The 21,343-nt window shown below is 46.0% G+C and overlaps 1 pseudogene; it reads left to right on the top strand.

Annotated features, from left to right (window-relative positions):
- The first annotated feature begins 15,130 nt into the window (after positions 1-15,130).
- Positions 15,131-15,228, top strand: LOC118151307 (small nucleolar RNA U13; annotated as a pseudogene).
- The last annotated feature ends 6,115 nt before the right edge of the window (positions 15,229-21,343 follow it).

The raw sequence follows: 21,343 nt of genomic DNA on the forward strand, positions 1-21,343 counted from the left end.
GTTCCTGGTGTGTCAGATAGGTATGATATATGTGTGCTGTGTGTGAGGTGGTTACAGTTTGTGTGTGGTACATGTGGAGTATCCATACAAATTCAGTGTATGGGGTGTGTGAGGTGGAAATAGTGTATAATGTAGTGTATGGTGTGTGAGGTGGCTGTCTATGTGTTCTGTATGGTGTGTATGTGTGTGGTGGGTGTGAGGTGAGCATTGCATGTGTGAGGTACACTTACATATGTGCACACATACATACCTGTGCACTGCAGAGGATAGGCAGGCCAGAAGCCAGGGACATGCAGCAATGACCAGCTCAGCCAAAGCAGGGCTCAGGGTGGGAGTGGCCAGGCCCCTGGCAGCTCAAGATCTTGAATTCACTGAGAACCTAGGAGGAGAGAACAAGCTGTGTCACCATCTCCACCCAAGTTCATCACTAACATGAACGTATATGCTGCACTGAAACCGTTCCACATCTGATTAGAATAAGAAACACAGACGAATCCAAGATGGCTGATTAGGAGTAGCTCAGGATTGCAGCTCCCAGCAAAAGTGTGAAGTGTGAGTTGATGCCACATTTCCAGATGGATTATTATTGCCCACAGACCAGGAGATTCCCAGGCGGAGGAGCCCCATGGGTCACCAGCACAGCTGTTTTGGCCAGTGCCCCAGTGCAGCGGTTCTCCATACAAAATACACAGGTCCAGGCACCATTTAAGCTGATGATTGGAGCTCCAGGGAGACAGATTCACCCATTCATCTGATTAAAAGGGGGACTGAAACAGGGAGCCAGGCCTGGAGATTTCTGGGCAAAAAAGTGCCATGAATCTCAGTGCAGCTCTTTCAGCCAGCGCAGTGGGTCACCGCACAGGAAATCACACGGATCCCAGTGCCTTTTCAACAGTCTACTGGAACACCTGGGAGACAGTCGAATGTTCAACTAAAAAGAAAAAAAAAAAGGCTCTGAGGCAGAGAGCCAGGTGATCAGGCTAGGCTGGTCCCAATCCCCCAAAAAACAGCAACCTGAAAGATTCTGGATTGAGAGTCTCACAGCAAGCACAGCTGAACCTGGGACAGTCCAGCTCTGTGCAGGAGAGGTGTCTGCCATTACCAACACACTCCACCACTACGGAGGTGGTCTGCCATTTCTGAGGAAGCCCGCCATTACAGAGAGAGTCCACAATTACAGAGGTGAACCGCCATTGCTGAGGCAGTTCTAACTATACCTGTATAAACAGGACTGCAGGGAATTTCACATGGCAGCTGGGTGGAGCCCAGAACAGCTTAGCAAACCTCTGCAGGCAGACAGTGACTAGGCTGCCTCCTCACTGGGCTGGGCAGCCCTGAAAAAACACAGCAGCACAAGAGAAACTCATAAATAAAGCCCTAACTCCTCGGACAGAGCACCTGGGGGAAAAAAAGTGGGGCGGGGGGCGGGTTATGAGTTCTGCTGCAACAGACTTAAATGTACCTGCCCAGCAGCTCTGAATGAACAACGAAGCTCACAGCTCAGCACTTGAGCTTCTATGAAGGACACACTGTCTCCTCAAGCAGCTCCCTGACCCCTTTATATCCAAAGAGTAACCTCATAAAGGATAGCTCAGATTGACATCAGGCAGGCATTCTTCAGGGACAAAGATAGCAGAAGAAACTGGCAGCAACCCTTACTGTTCTGCAGCTGCTGCAGTTGATCCCCAGGCAAGCAGGGTCTGGAGTGGACCTCAGCATTCCTACAGCAGATGGGCCGGACTGGTAGAAGGAAAACTAAGAAACAGAAAGAAATAACTTCAACACCAACATACTGAATGTCCAATCAGAGACCCAATCTGAAAGTCAGTGACTACAAAGACAACAGGTAGGTATATCCACAAAGATGGGAAGAAACCAGTGCAAAAAGAATGAAAACACCCAAAAGCAAACACCTCTCCTCCTACAAGGGATCAAAACTCCTCACCAGCAAGGGAACGAGACTGGATGGAGAATGAGTGTGATGAATTGACAGAATCAGGCTTCAGAAGGTGGGTAATAAGAAACTTCTGTGAGCTAAAAGAATATGTTGTGACCCAATGCAAAGAAACTAAGAACCTTGAAAAAAGATTTGATGAAATGCTAATGAAAATAAATAACTTAGAAAGAAATATAAGTGAATTGATGGAGCTAGAAAACACAACATGAGAACTTTGTGAATCATACACAAGTTTCAACAGCCGAATTGACCAAGCAGAAGAAAGGATATCAGAGGTCGAAGATCAACTCTATCAAGTAAAGCGAGAAGGCTAGAATAGAGAAAAAAGGGTAAAAAGAATGAACAAAGTCTCCAAGAAATATGGGACTATGTGAAAAGACCAAATCTACGTTTGATAGGTGTACCTGAATGTGATGGAAAGAATGAAACCAAGCTGGAAAATACTCTTCAGGATATCATCCAGGAAAACTTCCCCAACCTAGCAAGCCAGGCCAATATTCATGTCCAGGAAATATAGAGAACCCCTCAATGATATTCAGCAAGAAGAGCAACCCCAAGGCCCATAATCATCAGATTCACCAGGGTTGAAATTAAGGAGAAAATGCTAAGGGCAGCCAGAGAGAAAGGTCAGGTTACCACAAAGGGAAGCCCATCAGACTCACAGCAGATCTCTCAGCAGAACCCCTACAGGCCAAAAGAGAGTGGGGGCCAATATTCAACATCCTTAAACAAAAGAATTTTCGACCCCAAATTTCATATCCAGCCAAACTAAGCTTCATAAGTCAAGGAAAAATAAATCCTTTGCGAACAAGCAAGTACTCAGAGATTTCATCACCACCAGACCTGCTTTACAAGAACTCCTGAAAGAGGCACTAAACATAGAAAGAAATAACCAGTACCAGCCACTCCAAAAACATACCAAATGCTAAAGAGCATCATCACAGTGAAGAAACTGCATTAACTAGTGGGCAAACAGATGGCTAGCATGAAAATGGCAGGATCAAATTCACACATAACAATATTAACCCTAAATGTAAATGGGCTAAATGCCCCAATCAAAAGACACAGACTAACAAATTAAATAAAAAGCCAAAACCCATCTCACATGCAAGGATACAAAAACCTCAAAATAAAGGGATGGAGGAAGATTTACCAAGCAAATGGAGAGCAAAAAAAAAAAGCAAGAGTTGCAATTCTCATCTCTGATAAGATAGACTTTAAACCAACAAAGATCAAAAAAGACAAAGAAGGACAATATGTAATGGTAAAAGGATCAATGCAACAGGAAGAGCTAAAAATCCTAAATATATATGCACCCAATACAGGAACACCCAGATACATAAGGTAAGTTCTTAATGACTTACAAAGAGACTTAGACTCCCACACAATAATAGTGGGAGAGTTTAACATCCCATTGTCAATATTAGACAGATCAACAAGACAAAAAATTAACAAGCATATCCAGGACTTGAACTCAGACCTGGAACAAGCCAACCTAATAGACATTTACAGAACTCTGCACCCCAAATCCACAGAATAGACATTCTTCTCAGCACCACATCACATCTACTCTAAAATTGATCACATAACTGGAAGTAAATCACTCCTCAGCAAATGCAAAACAACAGAAATCATAACAGACAGTCTCTCAGACCACAGTGCAATCAAATTCGAATTCAGAATTCAGAAACTAAGAACCATACAGCTTCACAGAAACTGAACAACTGGCTCTTAAATATTGACGGGATAAACAATTAAATGAATGCAGAAATAAAGATGTTTTTTGAAACTAACAAGAACGAAATCAAAATATACCAGAATCACTAGGACAAATTTAAAGCAGTCTCTAGAGAAAAATATATAGCAATAAATGCCCACACGAGAAGCAAGGAGAGATCCAAAATTGACACCCTATCATCATAATTGAAAGAGCTAGGGGAGCAAGATCAAAAAAACTCAAAACCTAGCTGAAGACAAGAAATAACTAAGATCAGAGCAGAGCCGAAGGAGATAGAGACACAAAAAACCCTTAAAAAAAAATTAATAAATCCAGGAGCTGGTGTTTAGAAAATATCAACAAAATAGACAGACCACTGGCCAGGTTAATAAAAAAGAAAAAAGTGAATAATCAAATCGATGCAATATACAATGATAAAGGGGATATCACCACAGAAATTCAAGCCATCATCAGAAATTACTACAAACAACTCTATGCACATAAACTAGTAAACCTGGAAAGAATGAATAAATTCCTGGACACCTGCATCCTCCCAGGCCTAAACCAGGAAGAAGTCAAAACCCTGAAAAGACCAACAACAAGGTCTGAAGTTGAGGCAGCAATTAAGACCCTACCACCCAAAAAAAGCCCAGGTCCAGATGGGTTCACAGCCGAATTCTACCAGACATACAAAGAGGAGCTGGTACCATTCCTTCTGAAACTATTCCAGATAATCCAAAAAGAGGGAATCCTTCCCAAATCATTTTATGAGACCAAAGTCATCCTGATACCAAAACACTGCAGAGACTCAGCAAGAAAAGACAACTTCAGGCCAATATTCATGATGAACACAGATGCAAAAATCTTCAATACAATACTGGCAAGCTGATTGCAAGAGCGCATCAAAAAGCTTATCCACCATGATCAAGTAGGATTCATCCCGGGGATGCAAGGCTGGTTCAACATACACAAGTCTATAAATGTAATTTACCACAGAAAGAGAACAAAAGACAAAAACCACATAATTATCTCAATTGATGCAGAGAAGGCCTTTGACAAAATTCAATGACTCTTTATGCTAAAAAAGCCCTCAATAAACTAGGTATTGACTAAACATATCTCAAAACAATAAACCCTATTTATGACAAACCAACAGCTAATATGATACGGAATGGGCAAAAATTAGAAGCATTCCCTTTGAAATCTGGCACTAGACAAGGATGCCCTCTCTCACCACTCGTATTCAACATAGTACTGGAAGTTCTACCCAGAGCAACCAGGCAAGAAAAAAAAAAAAATAAAGTGTAGTCAAATAGAAAAAAACGAAGTCAAATTGTCTCTATTTTCAGATGAAATAATTGTATATCTAAAAGACCCCATCGTCTCAGTCCAAAATCTCCTGAAACTGATAAACAACTTCAGCAAAGTCTCAGGATATAAAATCAATGTACAAAAATCACAAGCATTCCTATACACCAGTAACAGACTTAACAAGAGCCAAATCAAGAACGAACTGCCATTCACAATTGCTACAAAGAAAATAAAATACCTAGGAATACAACTAACAAGGAACGTAAAGGACCTCTTCAAGGAGAACTACAAGCCACTGCTCAACAAAATAAGAGAGGACACAAACAGATGGAGAAACATTCCATGTTTATGGTTAGAAAGAATCAATATCATGAAAATGGCCATACTGCCCAAAGTAATTTACAGATTTAATGCTATCTCTATCAAGCTACCAATGACCTTCTTCACAGAACTGGAAAAAAACACCTTATATAAATAAATTAAAAGGTGTTCATATGGAACAAAAAGAGAGCTCGCATAGCCAAGTCAATTCAAAGCAAAAAGAACAAAGCAGGAGGCATCACACTACTGGAGTTCAAACTATATTACAAGGCTACAGTAATCAAAACAGCATGGTACTGGTACCAAAACAGAGATATAGATCAATGGAGCAGAGCAGAGGCCTTGGAGGCAACACAACATTATCTACAACCATTCAATCTTTGAAAAACCTGACAAAACAAGCAATGGGAAAAGGAGTCTTTGTTTAGTAAATGGTGTTAAGAAAACTGGCTAGCCATGTGCAGAAAGCAGAAACTGGATCCCTTCCTGACACCTTACACTAAAATTAACTCCAGATGGATTAAAGACTTAAACATAAGACCTAACATTATAAAAACCCTTGAAGAAAACCTAGGCAAAACCATTCAGGACATACTTGTAGGCAAGGACTTCATGAACAAAACACCAAAAGCATTGACAACAAAAGCCAAAATAGACAAATGGGACCTAATCAAACTCCACAGCTTCTGCACAGCAAAAGAAACGTCATTAGAGTGAATTGGCAACCAACAGAATGGGAAAAAATTTTTGCAATCTACCCATCTGACAGAGGGCTGATACCAGACGCTACAAAGCACTAAAACAGATTTACAAGAAAAATACGAACAAGCCCATTCAAAAGTGTGCAAAGGATATGAACAGACACTTTACAAAAGAAGACACACATGAGGCCAACAAACATATAAAAAAATGCTCATCATCTCTGGTCATTAGAGAAATGCAAATCAAAGCTACATTGAGATACTGTCTCATGCCAGTTAGAATGGTGATCATTAAAAAACCTGGAGACAACAGATGCTGGAGAGAATGTGGAGAAATAGGAACACTTTTACACTGTTGCTGGGAGTGTCAATTAGTTCAACCATTGTGGAAGACAATGTGGTGATTTCTCAAGGACCTAGAAATAGAAAATCCATTTGACCCAGCAATCCCATTACTGGGTATATATCCAAAGGATTATAAATCATTTTACTATAAGGACACATGCACACGAATGTACACTGCAGCACTGTTTACAATAGCAAAGACCTGGAACCAACACAAATGCCCATCGATGATAGACTGTACAGGGAAAATGTGGCACATATACACCATGGAATACTATGCAGCCATAAAAAACGATGAGTTTATGTCCTTTGTAGGGACATAAATGAACCTAGAAACCATCATTCACAGCAAACTGACACAAGAACAGAAAATCAAACACCACATGTTCTCACTCACAGGTGGGTGTTGAACAATGAGAATACATGGACACAGGGAGGGGAACATCACCCACTGGGGTCTGTAGGGGGGAAATAGGGGAGGGCCGGGGGGGTGGGGAGTTGGGGAGAGATAGCATGGGGAGAAATGCCAGATATCGGTGATGGGGAGGAAGGCAGCACATCACACTTCCAAGTGTATACCTATGCAACAATTTTGCATGTTCTTCACATGTACCCCCAAACATAAAATACAATAAAAAAACTAAAATTATAATTAAAATAAATAAATAAAAAGAAGGTTGGGCCAGGTGCGGTGGCTCACACTTATAATCCCAGCATTTTGGGAGGCTGAGGCCAGTGGATCACGAGGTCAAGAGATCAAGACCATCCTTGCCAAAATGATGAAACCCCGTCTCTACTGAAAATACAAAAATGAGCCAGACATTGTGGTGCATGCCTGTAGTCTCAGCTACTTGGGAGGCTAAGGCAGGAGAATTGCTCAAATATGGAAGGCAGAGGTTGCAGTGAGCCAAGATTGTGCCACTGCGCTCCAGCCTGGTGACACAGCGATGCTCCATCTCAAAAAAAAAAAACACCATTTGCAGGACTGGATATGAAAAGGAAAAAAATGTACAAGATTAAATGCGTGCTGTAGAAGAACCATACCTGTTCATCTGCTGAGCACACCGTGATTCCTAACTCAGCAAAAGGCCCCCCGCTCTGGGAAAACCTGAAAGCGAACTTCTGTTTCCAAAATGCATTTTTACGGTTGGAAATCTGTGTTTCCCAAGCCCTCCTTCCAGTCCTTGGCACTGTGACAAACATTTCTCACCCCTGGGGACGTGGGGCTGGAGATGCAAAAGTGAAAGTCACCAAGGCTGAGTTTCAGCTGCCTGCATCCTTGCAGCCAGGGCCAGAGGGCCGTGAGGGATTTCCTAGCTCCCACCGTCTACGCTGGACTCACAGGGCACGGCTCTGCCGCAGTGGCCCGGCTTACCTCCATGAAGTGATTGCTCAGGGTGGGCCCTGAGTCATTCTCGAATATCTGGCTGACACGGAGATGCCTCTTGTTGCTGCTCTCATCCCAGTGCTTCCTATAGCTCACCTCCAGTTCAAGCGATTCTCCTGCCTCAGCCTCCAGAGAAGCAGGGATTACAAGTAGCCGCCACTACGCCTGGCTAATTTTTGTATTTTAATAGAGATAGGCTTTCACCATGTTGGCCAGGCTGGTCTTTAACTCCTGACCTCGTGATCCACCTGCCTCAGCCTCTGAAAGTGCTGGAATTACAAGCATGAGCCACTGCGACTGGCCTTTTTTTTTTCTTTAACTTATTTATTTTAGAGATAAGATCTCACTCTGCTGCCCAGGCTGGAGTACAGTGGCACATTCTTGGCTCATTGCAACCTCTGCCTCCTGGATGAATAGAAATAAGACTGAGGCTGAAGTGCCAGCCCTGGATTTATTCCTAAATGGCTCTGCTATTGGGAGCAAGTTCATCTCTTTGGGGTTGAGCTTGGGGTATTCAGATCACCACTTGCCAGACTCTGGCGCACTCTGGACATCCCACCTCACCTGGGAACCCACTTTGTAGCTGAAGGCCAAGATCTGTGTGCAGTGGAGCTCGTGGCCCAGCTCCAGCCTGTAGGCACCGTCTAAGCCGTTCTCTGTCTGCAGCCTCTGGCCAGTGCTGCACTGGTGTGTTGGCTGTTTTGCCTGGGCTGTGAGGATCAATCAAGGGACCCCTGCCCTCCTCTGCCAGGCAGCCCCTTTAACAGGGCTCCAAGAGGAGGAGGGCCCAGCCCAGCCTGGCCTCAGTCATGTTTCCCCCACCCTGTGGTCTGCTTCACCTGTCACTCCATTAGAACCTGTTCATAGGGAGGTCTTAAGAGATGGATAAATTCCCCTCAACAGACATTTTTTTTTTAATGAGCAGGTACTAAGTCCTACTCAGAGCCCACAGAATGGCTAATGAAAAATCCTGTGGTGACAGCATATCTTAGCTCGCAGAGCCACAGCCACAGGAACCAGGGCAGGCCCTGCCACCTCAACCTGCCCCACAGCCAGGCACACAGTGCTTTACCCAGGAGGCTGTACTGGATCCTCAGGGAGTTGGTCCACAGCTGGCCCCACTGCTGCAGCAAGCCAAGGGCACACAGCCCCACCAGCCCTGGCACGAAGAGTTTGGCACGCAGGGTGGCCACCCAGCATTCATCCTCCTTCCTTTCCAGCAGTGCTGCAGGGACAGAGAGCAGGCAGGTGAAAGCATTAGCCCCAGGGACCAAAATTCCCAGCCCCAGGCAAAGAGGGAACTCAGGAATACTCCAGGGGCCTTGGGGTTGGGGGCTCCTTGAAGAGTCAACACCTGTGCCCTGCACAACAGCCCACAGACAGGTCTAATCATGGCTCACTGCAGCCTTGACCTCCCAGGCTCAATTGATCTTCCACCTCAGCCTCCCAAGTAGCTAAAACTACAGACATGTGCCACCACATTGGCTAATTTGTGTGTGTGTGTGTGTGTGTGTGTATATATATATGTGTGTGTGTATGTACACACACACACACACACACACACACACATACATACATACATATACACATATTTTTTGTAGAAACAGGAGTCTCACTATGTTTCCCAGGCTGGTCTTGAACTCTGGGCTCAGGAAATCCTCCTGCCTTGTCTTCCCAAAATGCTGGGATTATAGGCATGGGATACCATGCTTGGTCCAAGGATAAAGTAGAATGAGGCCAGGCGCAGTGGTTCATGCCTGTAATCCCAGCACTTTGGGAGGCCAAGGCAGGCAGACTTCCTAAGGTCAGCAGTTCGAGATCAGCCTGGCCAACATAGTGAAACAGCGTCTCTACTAGAAATGCGAAAAAGAAAAGTTAACCATGTATGGCGGCAGGCACCTGTAATCCCAGTTACTCTGGAGGCAGAGGCAGGAGAATCGCTTGAACCCAGGAGGCAGAGGCTGCGGTGAGTCAAGATTGCACCATTGCATTGAGTCCCAACAACACTGTGAGACTGTCTCAAAAAAAAAAAAAAATGTACAATGAAACAAAATCAAATAGGACAGATGACAAAAGAATTAACCACACATCATGGGTCGCTGGGTATATTTCACCTTCTGAAGCTTCTTATTCTGCAACACTGAAGGTCATCCAGAACTCACAGGTGGAAATGGGCCAGCTGTTATGACTTCCAAACACCCACATGAGGTGGTCAACAGCCACCGCTCCAAGTCCCCCCAGCCCCAGCTCCTGTCCTTACCTTGGAATCTTTCAGAACACATAAGTGGCACACCCAGGTGCCACCACCTTGGCTCTGGCACAGTGCCAACATCTGCTCAGCCTGTGTGTGTGTTTTAAATGCCCCATGTATTTTAGGTCAAAATGTTACATGTGCTTCTTATCGTGGGTGAGAATAAAAACTGTCCTAAAGCTGTTATTTTAAGGTTTGTGGGGGAGGTTGGAGGTTGGGGGAGGTTCTGGGGGCTCACACTGAGCCTGCATCTGTCCTTAGATGGGATGTTGATATTAAGAGGCAGGAGTGATGAGAACCATCAGGAGGCATTTGGCCCGCACCCTAGCCTGGCCATGTAGGAGACAGGGCACAAGGGGTCTCATCGCCTACCTGTCAGGTGGGCTTGGTCATTCAGCAGATGGCTCAGCGATGCAGAGAGGCCAGCTTGCTGTGCACCTGCTGCATGAGGTTCCCTGTAAAAATGACAGGGCTGGCCCCATCACCAGTTTCATCTCCAACTGCACCTGGAACTGCTTGGCCTTGTCAACAATGGGTGGCTGCAGGTCACTATAGCCCTGAAAAGGCCTTGGTGTCACCTGGAATGGCAGGCTTGGCCAGCAAGACCAGCCATGATCATACAAGCTGGGACCAGAGAGATGGCAGGAGACAGCCAAGCTAATGGCTTTGTATGCCAATCCTTCCCAGTTTTTTATTTTTCTTAAGATGGAGTCTCATTCTGTTACCCAGGCTGGAGTGCAGTGGTGGGATCCTGGTTCAATGCAACCTTTGTCTCCTGGGTTCAGGTGATTCTCCTGCCTCAGCCTCCCAAGTAGCTGAAATGACAGGCACACACCACAGTGCCCAGCTAATTTTTCTATTTTTAGTAAAGACAGGGTTTTGCCATGTTGGCCAGTCTGGTCTCAAACTCCTGAGCCCAAGTGATTTGCCCGCCTTGGCCCCCAAAGTGCTGGAATTACAGGCGTGAGCCACTGTGCCTAGTCCTTCGTCAATTTTTTAACTGCAGATTTCTCAAATTTAGAAACCTGTGTTACAAACTCAGACATATATACAAAGGACTCCTCTTTTCTCCTTGACAACCCCCCTCATTGGATCTATCAAAAACTCAGTTGACCGTCGCTATGTGACTAGAACCAACCCCATCTCTCACCTCTGCTGCACACCAGCTCCAGCCCTGGTCATTCCAACTATCTCACTGCAACATCCTCCTGGCTCTCCCGGCTCCCATCCTGCCACTGGCAACGGATCTCCACGTGGTGACCAGACACGTCCAACCATGGCACACTAGCATTTCTTACAGTACACCCCAAAGTCCTGAGGCCAGTGAAGCCAGAACTTTGTTGGTCATTGGTGCAGACACTGGCAGGGGGGCCATGGGGACAGTTCACTACACTCCAAGGCCCCACATGGGAGATCCTCTAGAAAAGCCATGAGCAACTACAAATATCATCTTTGATGGCCCCGCCAGACGGTGAACAAACCCCACCCATCCCTCTCATAGCCACTAGCTAGTCAGTTCACCAAAAGTATGTCAAAACAATACTATTACCAGACCCTCACTACTTAACGCTGTGTTTCCCTGATCCCCACCGACATGTGTGCAGACGTGTGTATGAATGTGTGTGCATCTGTGTACAGATGTATCTGTACATGAATGTGTGTAGATGTGTATGTATACAGAAATACCAAAATACACAAATATGTGTGTATGAATGTGTGGATATGAATGTGTATGTACAGTGATGTGTACATGGTAGTGTCTATATTTAGATATGTGTATGAATGTGTGGGTATACAGACATGTGTGTGGATGTATAAAGATGTGTATATATACGGATGTGTGTATATGAATGTATGTGTACAAATATGTCTACATGTGGATGTAGATGCTCACAGATTTTCCTGCTGACAGGCATATCCTAGTGCTGGCTTTCTCCAGTGTGTATCAGAGACTGCGTGGTGGTGTCAGAGCTTCCTCAGGGTGCACGTGAACAAGAGCACAGAATTTCTCTCCCAAACCACTACATTTTGCAGATTAAAGAGAACACTAGTCACAAATGCGTCAGGTCAGCAGGCATAAACTGGGGCTCTGCAGGCAAACCAGGACCCAACCTTGACCCACACGGGGACGGGGTGCCAAACAGAACACTTCCCAGACCAACCCTAAATCCCACAAACTTTAAGGCTGAATTCAAGCCTCGAACCCCTGGGCCCAGAAATTCGAGTTTGAACCCAAGCTCTGGCACTTTGTATTCAAGAACTCATCTGCCTCAGTTTCCTTATCTTATATGGGGTTACAAAGAGGACTTGAAGAAGGGACCTCCTGCCTGCTGGAACATGCCCCAGAAAGTTAGAGTGCCAGCTGTTACTGTAATTTTGATGAGTCTGGGGCAGATGGAAGTAGAATTTCTCCAAATGCAAATAAACATTTCCAGACTTCAGACAGCTCTATAGGGAGTGGAAGGAAGGTCCAAGGGAAGGTACAGGCAATCTGTGCTTGCACATTTAGCAAATAACAAGACATTCAAGGTCCCCTGGGGGTTCTGGAAATGAGGCAGAAGTCTCAGCCATCAGACAGGTGGGGCTTTAGCAGGAAGACGGCTCTCCCCTGACATGAGTCTTCACCCAGGCTGATGGCACAGGTGGAAGTGGAGAGAGTATTTATGCAGCAAGACATCCAGCCTGGCTTCAGACTCTCCACTCCAGGCCTCTGAGAAGACACTGGAAACTGAGGCAGAATTGGGCGATCCACTGCTGAACGTGCCCAGTGGTCATGCCTGGTGGGATCAAGTCTAAAGCTGCTATTTGTACCTGGCTGGAGTACAGTGGCACGATCTCGACTCACTGCAACCTCCACTTTCCAGATTCAAGCAATTAACCTGCCTCACCCTCCTGAGAAGCTTGGCCTACAGTCGTGCACCATGCCCAGTTAAGTTTTGTATTTTTGGTAGAGACAGGGTTTCTCCTTCTTGGTCAGCCTAATCCCAAATTCCTGACTTCATGTGATCCTCCTGCCTCAGCCTCCCAACATTTGTTTACCTTTTGAAGTCACCAATCTGCGTGAAAAGGGGGTAGAAGTTTTAAATCTTCTCCCCAGGATAAAGGAGACAGACACGAAACTTCAACACAATGACAAGGGCTTCAAGTGACTTTCTAAGTTCCATCCAGATACCCTTGGGTACAATCCCTTGAAAAGCACCTACTAAGATAAAAATGAGCCTGGACAACATAGTAAGACCCATCTTCACAAAAAAGAAAATAAATAATAGAAAGGCATGGAGGCACAGGTCTTAGTCCCAGCTACGTGGGAGGCTGAGGCAAGAGGATCACTTGGGCCCAGGGGTTCAAGGCTGCAGTGATTTAGGATCATGCCATTGCATAGAAGACCTTGTAAAAGAAAGAGAAAAGTGGGGGAGAGAGAAAAGGAGGCGAAGAGAGGGGGAAAAGACATGGGGGAAAGGGAGGGAAAGAGGTACGAAGAGAAAAAGAGAGGAATAGAGAGAGGAGGGAAAGGAAAGAAGAGAAAAGGAAAGAAAAAAGAAAGGAAGAAAAGAGAAAAGAAATGAGAAAAACATATAAACTTTGTGGCCAGGGAATTCCACTGTTATGAATTTACTCTGGAGAGAGAATTGTGTTCACCACAGAATAATTATAGCAGAAAACCTGGGAAAAACTCAAGAGTACTTCATTAAGAAACTACATGAATACATTTCATTCCATGGACTGTTACACGATCATTTGCACTACACGGGAGACTCTGATTTTTTTAGGTGGATATATTAACTCCACGTGCTGATTGTGTGCATAGATTATCTTGGAAAGGAATCACCAAAAAACCCTAACAGCGATTGGCTTTGAGGAGGCGTGAGAGAGTGGCTTTAAGGCTGCACCAACACCAACCAATAGAACTTTTTTGCAATAAGGACCATATTTCTGGGCCATCTGCAGCTGTGAAGCACCTGAAATGTGGCCCACGCAAACAAAGAACCAAATCCTTCGTTTTCTTTAATGTTAATTTATTTAGATTTTTTTTCTTTTTTGAGATGGAGTCTCGCTCCGTTGCCCAGGCTGGAGTAAAGTTGCGTGATCTTGGCTAACCGCAACCTCTGTCCCCCAGGTTCAAGCAGTTCTCCTGTCTCAGCTTCCCAAGTAAATGGGATTACAGGGGCTCACCACCACATCCGGCTACTTTTTGTGTTTTTAGTAGAGATGGGGTTTCACTATGTTGGTCAGGCTGCTCTCCAACTCCTGACCTCAGGTGAGCCACCAGACTTGGCCTCCCAAAGCACTGGGATTACAGGCATGAGCCACCATATCTGGCCTCACTTAGATTTCAATAAACACATAAGCCACTGGCTGCCATATGGGAAACTCAGATCTATAGTCTTTCATAGTTTTTGAACTTTGAATCATTTAAATGCATGGCCTATTCTTTTTAGTTATAGAACTTAATAGAATAGTATTTAGATTGTATTAATTTAAATGAAATCTACCATAGAATTTAAATTGAACCAGCGAATGTGGATATATAAAAAGATTGCCAAGGTGTGTGTGTGTGTGTGAGTGTGTGTGTGTATTAAGTGTCTGTGTGTGTGTATATATGTATGTATATTTTGTTTTTTGTTTTTATCTTGAGTGAGAGTCTCGCTCTGCCACTCAGTCCGGAGTGCAGTAGTATGAAGTTGCCTCACTGCAACCTCCGCCTTTAGGGTTCAAGTGGTTCTCCTGCCTAAGCTTCCCGAGTCAACGGGGTTACAGGTACACACCACCACCTCCAGCTCATTTTTGTATTTTCAGTAGAGAAAGCGTTATACCATGTTGGCCAGGCTGGTCTTGAATTCCTGACCTCAAGTGGTCCACCTGCCTCGGGGCCTCTTAACGTGCTGAAGATTACAGGCATGAGCCAGGATGCCCAGCTGCAAAGGTGTGTTTTTGAGTAAAATGAACAACTTACAAACAAAAAAATAGGGAACAGCTGGGAGTGGTGGCTCATTCCTATAATCCTAGCACTTTGGGAGGCTGAGGTGAGAAGATCACTGGAGCCCAGGAGGTTGAGGCTGCAGTGAGCCATGATTGCACCACTGCCCTCCAGCCTGAGTAATGTGGCAAGACCCTGCCTCAAGAAAAACTAAAATTAAAAAACCAAAACCTAAACATGACGATTAAGTTTTCAGGTTGTTTTATGATATGTGCGTTCCTCAAAACTTGTTACGATATCATCACCTCACCCATCTGATGCAAAAAAGAAAAAATAAAACCCAGAGACTCAAACTAAAAATATTTGCAAATCTATAGCGTTAGGTGTTGTCCTGTGTCTCCCTGAAAGACACTGAAGCCCTACGCCGCAGGATCTGTGGATGTGACCTCATTTGGAAACAGTCTCTTCACATGTGATTGAGCTAACCTGAGGTAACGAAGGTGAATCCTAATCCCGTGTGCCTGTGTTCTTATAAAAAGGAGATGTGTGGACAAATAAACCTACAAAGGGAAGACAATGTCAAGACAGAGACAGAAGACCACCTACAAGCCGAGGAACTCTGGATGCTCTGAGAATCCATGAGCGAGACCTGGGACAGACCCTCCCTCACAGCCTTCACAGAAAAAAACAATCAATCAATAATCCCTTGATTTTAGACACCTGGCCTCCAGAACTGTGAGAATAAATCTCTGTGGTTGAAGCCACACAGTTTAGGGTACTTTGTTAAGGCAGCACTGGGAAATGAATGCAGAGTTCTTGGGGCACACATCAACACTTCTGAATAAAATTTGGGACATGGCATGCTTGAACTTACAATTTATACTTTTCTCTACTCTGAATTCTTTTTTATTTTTGAGAGACAGGGTCTCACTCTGTCACCCAGGCTGGAGTGCACTGGCACAAGCATGGCTCACTGCAGCCTCCACCTTCTGGGCTCCAGCAATTTTCTTGCCTCAGCCTCCTGAATAGCTGAGACTACAGGCACATGTCACTGTGCCTAATTTTTTAAAAATGTTTTGTAGAGATGAGGACCTGCTATGTTGCCCAGTTTACCTGGGACTCCTAGCCTCAAGTGATCTTCCCACCTTGGTCTCTCAAAGTTTTATAAGCCATTGTAACTGGCTTGCCTTTTTTTTTTTTTTTTTTTTAAAGACAGAACCTTGCTCTATTGCCCAGGCTGGAGTGCAGGGACAAGGTCTCAGCTCACTGCAACCTCCATCTCCTGAGTTCAAGCAATGCTTTTGCCTCAGCCTCACGAGTAACTCAGCTTATAGGCTTCTACCACCACACTCAGCTAATTTTTGTATTTTTATTACATGTGGGTTTCACCAGTGGGCCAGGCTGGTCCCGAACTGCTGACTTCAGGTGATCCGCCCACTTCAGCCTCTCAAAATGCTACCATTGTGGTTCAGTGCAACCTCTGCTCCTGGGTTCAAGCAATTCTCCTGCCTCAGCCTCCCAAGTAGCTGGGATTACAGGTTCCTGCCACCATTGCCAGTTTTTGTACCTTTAGCAGAGATGGTGTTTCACCATGTTGGCCAGGCTGGTCTTGAACTCTCGACCTCAGGTGATTCACCTGCCTCAGACTTCCAAAGTGCTAGGATAGCTGGCATGAGCCACTGTGCCTGGCCTACTCCTATTATTATTACATTGTAATATATAATAAAATACTTACACAACTCACCATAACGTAGAATTAGTGGGAGCCCTGAGCTTGTTTTCCTGAAACTAGATGGTCCCTTCTGGGGGTGATGGGAGACAGTGACAGATCAACAGGCATTGGATTCTCATAAGAAGCTCACTGTCCAGCTCTCTCGAATGTACTATTTACAGTAGGGTTTGCGCTCCTATGAGACTCTAACAATGCCACCGATCTGACAGGAAGTGGAGCTCAGGTGGTGATGCCAGCAATAAGGAGTGGCTGTGAACACAGATGAAACCTCCCTCGCCCACCCGCTGCTCACCTGCTGTGCTGTCTGCCCAGCTTCTAACAAGGAAGCCAGGCGCGGTGGCTCACACCTGTAATCCCAGCACTTTGGGAGACTGAGGCAGGTGGATTACCTGAGGTCGAGAGTTCGAGACCAACCTGACCAATGTAGAGACACCCTGTCTCTACTAGAAATACAAAAATTTGTATTTCTAGTAGAGAGAAAGGAGCCAGGCATGGTGGCTCATACCTGTAATCCCAGCTACTTGAGAGTCTGAGGCAGGAAAGTCACTTGAATCTGGGAGACAGAGGTTGCAGAGAGCCAAGATTACACCATTGCATTCCAGCCTGGGCAACAAAAGCAAAACTTCGTGTCAAAACAACAACAACAACAAAAAGAAGCCAGGGTGCAATGGCTCACACTTGTAATCCCAGCACTTTGGGAGAATGAGGAGGGCGAATCACCTGAAGTAAGGAGTTTGGGACCAGCCTGGCCAACGTGGTGAAACCTGTCTCTACTAAAAATACAAAAATTAGCCAGGTGTGGTGGTACATGCCTGTAATCCCAGCTACTCAGGAGGCTGAGGCAAGAGAATTGCTTGAACCTCGGAGGTGGAGGTGACATTTACCTGAGATCACACTGCTGCACAGAGTGAGACTCTGTCTCAAAAAAAAAGGAAAAAAAAAAAAGGCTACAGACTGGTACTGATCCATGGCCAGGAGGGTTGGGGACCCCAGCTGTAGACAATATGAAATGATCAAATCAGGGTAACAGACAGTCATCACCTCAAATATTTATCAAATCCTTCTCTTCTGGCTATCTTGAAATAGTCAAATAAATTCTCATTCACTGTAGTTTCCCTTGTGCGCTATGGATTACTGTAACTTATTTCTTCTATCTAGGCCTTCTGGTCTTTCATTCTGTTTTTTAAGATTATTTTCATTTATTTCTGAGACAGTCTCTCTCTTTCTGCCAGGCTACAGTGCAATGACATAATCTTGACTCACTGCAACCTCCACCTCCTGGGTGCAGGCAATTTTCCTGCCTCAGCCTCCTGAGTAGCTGGGAGTACAGGCGTGCATCACCATTCCTAGCTACCTTTTTTTTTTTTTCGTAGTGATGGGGTTTCACCATGTTGTCCAGGCAGGTCTCAAACTCCTGACCTCAGGCAATCCACCCACCTCAGCCTCCCAAAGTGCTAGGATTACAGGCATGAGCCACAGTACCCGGTCACTTATTCATTCTTACATTCATTCATTCTATGAATAACTACTGCCTGGTTATTATATACCTGGCAGAGTTCCGGGCTCTGGGGAAACAGCAATGAGCAAAACAAAGTTGCTGCTGTCTTAATGGATCCATCGTTCTAATGAGGAGGAAAGAGACAGGCAATCCATGAAGAAACCATAAACACAAACAGCACATCAGGTGAGAGCGCTGTGAAGAATAAATACTAAAGTGGGTACGGCCAGGTGCAGTGGCTCACACCTGTAGTCTCAGCACTTTGGGAGGCTGAGGTGGATGGATCCCTTGAAGTTAGGAATTCAAGACCAGCCTGGCCAACATGGTGAAATGCCATCTCTACTAATAGTACAAAAAAAAAAAAAAAAAAAAAGACCCAAGTGTGGTGGCACCTGCCTGTAATCTTAGCAACTCAGGAGGGTGAGGTGGGAGGATTGCTTGAACTTGGGAAATGGAGGTTGCAGTGAGCCGACATTTCATCACTGCACTCCAGCCTGGGGAACAGAGCAAGACTCTGTCGTCAAAAATAAAAAAGTGAAGAGAAATCAGGTGCAGGTTAGAGTGCATTCGCATGAACAAGGGTGCTCTTGTGGTGGAGAAGGTGATAGACATGAGGGCTGAGCCTGGGGACTCCTGGGGAGAGCAGCATGGGAGGGCCCTAGGTATTGGTTCCATTTGTGGTCCTTTTGTTTAGATTTGATTTGTTTTTGACACAAAGTCTTGCTCCATCGCCCAGGCTGAAGTGAAGTGGCACAATCTTGGCTCACTGCAATCTCCACTAACCGGGTTCAAGCCACCTCAGTCTCCCAAAGAGATGGGATGGCAGGTGTGAGTCACGTGCCCGGCCTATGCATCAACATGTTTAAATTCTTCTGAAAACTGTGCTTTAGAAAGAGTGTTCTGAAAGACATAGGAAATAAATGACAGAATGGCAGGGCAAGGATCACATCAGTGACAGGGTGGCTGTGGAGATTTGCTGGCCAGCAGCAGGAAAGCCACTCAGACCCTGGATTCTACCTCTGCAGCCTGTCTGCACCTGAACCCTCCTGCCCACATCAGTGGAAGCCTGGAACTCTCAGAAAAGCAGACCTCACCTGCCGCTGCCACTTTCACCAGAATGATGTGATTCATTCATTCACACAGAAGACAGCAGGAACCCTGAGAAAACAGGATCCAGAATGTGTGGGTTTTGATGGACAGTGTGGTAGGATCTGGGAGGCTCCACCTGCCTCACCTCCTGAGCCCCACACTCCTTCCCCAGTCCTGCTCGGCATAGAGATTAGTGACATTACCAGAAAGGTAGATGCTTGGAAGGACACCAGCAACACGGAGAAGAGGAGGCCAGAGGTCCACAAGGCACCCAGCTCCTGGCCTCGGATGACCAGGACTGTCCAGAAAGGCTCCCTCACAGCCAAGAAACTTGATGATCCTCAAGTTCCTGAGGATGGAGCTGGAGGGCTGGGCCCACAAGTCCTTCTGCCTCATTTGCTCTCCTGGGGTTGGAGGGAAAAGAGCGATGAACACACGGCTGGTCCAGAATTTTCCCCTGCACCCTGACAGTAACCCTGCGGTGAATCCCACTGATCCCACCAACTGCATACCAAAGCTGTCTTCCTCTCTGCATCTCTGACCCTCAGTCCTGATCCATCTACCATCATCCCGTGCCTGAACTCCTGCAGGAACTGACCTGGGACCACTGCCCTCGGGAGGCAGCTTCTGATGCCCAGAGAACAGAGGCTGCCCCTGAGCCCACCTGGGTATGGTGCCATCAGGAAGGCTACCTGGAGGTGGTGTAATGCCTGAGCTACATCTTTCTTTCTTTCTTTCAAATTGTTGGTAAAGTCAGGGGGTCTCACTATGTTTCCCATGTTGGCCTTAAGCTCTTGGGCTGAAGTGATCCTCTGGCCCTGGCCTCCTAATGTGCTGGGATTACAGACTGAGCTACACCTTAAATGACCAGGAGGTAGGTGCTGGGCAGGCAGAGGATGAGGAGATGGGGCCAGGAAGAGGGAGGGAAGGGTTTGAGAAAGGGGGCAGAGAAAACCCAGGCACAGGGAGCAGCATGACTCAGGACACTCCGTGTGGCCAGAGGAGTGCGTGGGCAGGGTCACTCGGCACTTTAGGGTCAGGCAGGAGTCCGGCATCTCCCGTGCTTCACCAGGTAAGGGGGGCATTATCAGAAGGCAGCTGCCAGGAGAAGGTTTATTTTTTGTTTTTTTGAGGGAGTCTTGCTCTGTTACCAGGCTGGAGTGCAGTGGTGCGATCTCAACTCACTGTAACCTCTGCCTCCCGTGTTCAAATGATTCTCCTGCCTGAGATTCTAGAGTACCTAGGATTATAGTTGCCTGCCACCATACTCAGCTAATCTTTGTGTTTTTAATAGAGAGATCATTTTGCCATTTTGGCCAGGCTGGTTTTGAACATCTTACCTCAGGAGATTCGCCTGCCTCGATCTCCCAAAGTGCTGGGATTATAGGTGTGAGCCACCATGCCCGGAGGCAGCCATGCCGGAGGCTGGAGAAACAGTCCAAGTGACAGATGGACATTGGGACAGCTGGGCCTAGAGAGGAAATAAGTTCCTTTCCTCCATCCCCCTTCCCTCCCTCTCCCCCACCTTTCTTTCTTTTCTTCCCTACTTCTTTCTTCTGCTTTCCTGCCTTTCTTTCTGCCCTCTTTTTTCCCCCTCTCCTTCATTCTTCCTTCCTTCCTCATTCCTTCTCTTCCTCTTTCAACTCTTTCCTTCCCTCCATCTGTCCTCCCCTTTCCTATCTTTCCTTCCCTCCATTTCACCCCTCCCCTCCTTCCTTTCTTCCCATCCCTCCCTTCTTCCCTCCTCCCTCTCTTCTTCAGTAGTTCTCGAACACTGGTCCAGCAACTTCTGCATGCCGAGCACTAACTAGATACTGAGTCTGCCACAGGGAGTGGCCCGTGCTGCTGTGGAGCTTGCAGTCTAAGGAGAGCAATGCCATCAGCCCCTGCCAGGAGCTTTTTGCAGGGCCCTTTAGGAAGTGGGAAGTGTTGGGGAAAAGCAAAAACAAACCCAGAATAGGCCAAGGAAGGGAGCTGCTTGGAGGAGAGAGATGGGTGGGCCATGTCCTTGCTGGACGATGGTGAGGGAGGTGGCCCTGACTGCAGGGGGTGCTGGAGGGGTCAAGGTCTTCTGGAGTGAGGGTGGTCCAGGTGGAGGGAACAGCTAAAGCAGATG

Source organism: Callithrix jacchus, chromosome 17, assembly GCF_049354715.1.
Source record: "Callithrix jacchus isolate 240 chromosome 17, calJac240_pri, whole genome shotgun sequence".
In the NCBI taxonomy this organism is placed as follows: Eukaryota; Metazoa; Chordata; class Mammalia; order Primates; family Cebidae; genus Callithrix; species Callithrix jacchus.